This window comes from Apaloderma vittatum, unplaced genomic scaffold (assembly GCF_000703405.1).
Source record: "Apaloderma vittatum isolate BGI_N311 unplaced genomic scaffold, ASM70340v1 scaffold11078, whole genome shotgun sequence".
Lineage (NCBI taxonomy): Eukaryota > Metazoa > Chordata > Aves > Trogoniformes > Trogonidae > Apaloderma > Apaloderma vittatum.
The window spans coordinates 49,167-50,827 of record NW_009730228.1 but is presented as its reverse complement, the minus strand read 5'-3'; the positions used below and the strand labels follow the sequence as shown (position 1 = coordinate 50,827).

Genomic DNA, 1,661 nt, shown 5'->3' with positions numbered 1-1,661 from the left:
CACAGCTGTGTCCTTGTCTTTCTGAAGGAGGATGTCCGAGCTCACATATATTTGTGGAGCCATACCCCAGCAGATCTCAGCTCGATTCAATTCTGTGATAGCTCCAGACCTGTGGCAATGGGTAAACTGGCTGTACCTAGGTTTCCCAATTTGTAGTGTTTTTCTGTATTGATGAGGAACCTCAGTTATGCAGCCCTCTCACCCTCCAGCATGCCAGGCAACAGTGATGCAAACCCCTCAGCACCTGGCTCCCCGCTGAGCCAAGAGGAAGAGGCCAGGTACTGAATTTTTGTGTACGTTGGTGATTATGTGGTGTCCTTGAAGTGCTGACCTGCAAAGCGGCAGAGGCGAAGACTCAGCTGTAGTGCTGTCACAGGACTGGGTAGTTGCTAGCCACTTCCCATAACATGAGCCCCGGCCAGGTGAGCTGTGGATACATGCAGAATTATTCTGAATTCCAGGCTGCCAATATCTGGGAACCATAAGGACACCTTAGTTACACACACCTGTGCAGCAGTATAAGATGCATGTCTTGACGCTTAAGCTCTATAGCTGGCTATTCTTTGAAACTCCTCAGACAGGCATCTTGGGAATTCTGCTGTAGAGTTTGTCCTGTTGCCACTGATATTTTTCAGTGCAGCTTGTGGAGTCTGCTGCATGCTGAAGCTGCACATGAACTGCTCTGCCAGACTGTTGAAGGAGCAGGAGTTGGGAGCTCTAGTAAGAACTGTCAGTAGAAGCTGTGTAGGGATCTAGAGGGGTAGGTAGCTGGGCACACCTTTGCCAACAGCCATTTGTGCTATTGGAAGCTAAGTCATGAATCTGCTGACGTTCACTTCGATTTTTTTTTTTTAAATGGCAGAGACAAGGGGGGGGGGAAATTATAAATTAAGGAAAATTAAAAAGCAAGAAGCACCTCTTGAAGGCAAGGAGTCTGACCTGACCTGGAGAGCTCTGAATTAGCACAGTCATGGTCTGCTGATTTTCTTGTGTTGCCAGAAACATTGAGAATGAACAAACATCAATGGATGATGTTCTGGTTAACTGTTATCTAGGCAGTGATGATGGAAGCAGAAGAGGCACATGAGAGCACCTTGGCTGTGGGTGGTTGAGAAGGGAAGGTTAATTTAGTGGAGCCAAATGGATTGTTCCACCCATATCATAGAATCATAGAGAATCATAGAGTGGCTTAAGCTGGAAGGGACCTTAGAGATCATTTTAATCCAGCCTCCCTGCCGCCAGGGACGCCACCTGTCGACTAGATTAGGCAACACATGGGGACCGAACGGGAATCGAACCCGCGACCTTAGCGTTGTTAGCACTATGCTCTACTGACTGAGCTAACCGGCCCCCTATATATCACATTATAACGTGACACAGACTGAAAAGAGTTCTCTGGGCTGGATTCTGGTTGACCTCTGAGTTTTGCAGTGGTATAATGCTATAAAACTACTTCTCCATTTTGGCAAGACAGTGGCAAAATCGTGGCTTGGGAGCTTCCAAGTTGATATTGGGGTTTTGTTTGTTTGTATGTTTGGGGTTTTTTTTGTTTTACAAGCTTAAGATGAAAAAAATAAGAATCTAAGTTCCTGTAACAAGTTAATAAAACTCCATACTTATACTCTAATAAAGTGAGACAATCTGTGACTTGACTTTAAATG

General features: G+C 45.6%; 1 non-coding gene across 1 annotated transcript; it reads right to left on the bottom strand.

The window, feature by feature from the left end:
* Nucleotides 1–1,277: 1,277 nt before the first annotated feature.
* Nucleotides 1,278–1,351, bottom strand: TRNAV-AAC. Its single transcript has one exon. It is a non-coding gene; the product is annotated as a tRNA-Val (tRNA).
* Nucleotides 1,352–1,661: the final 310 nt, after the last annotated feature.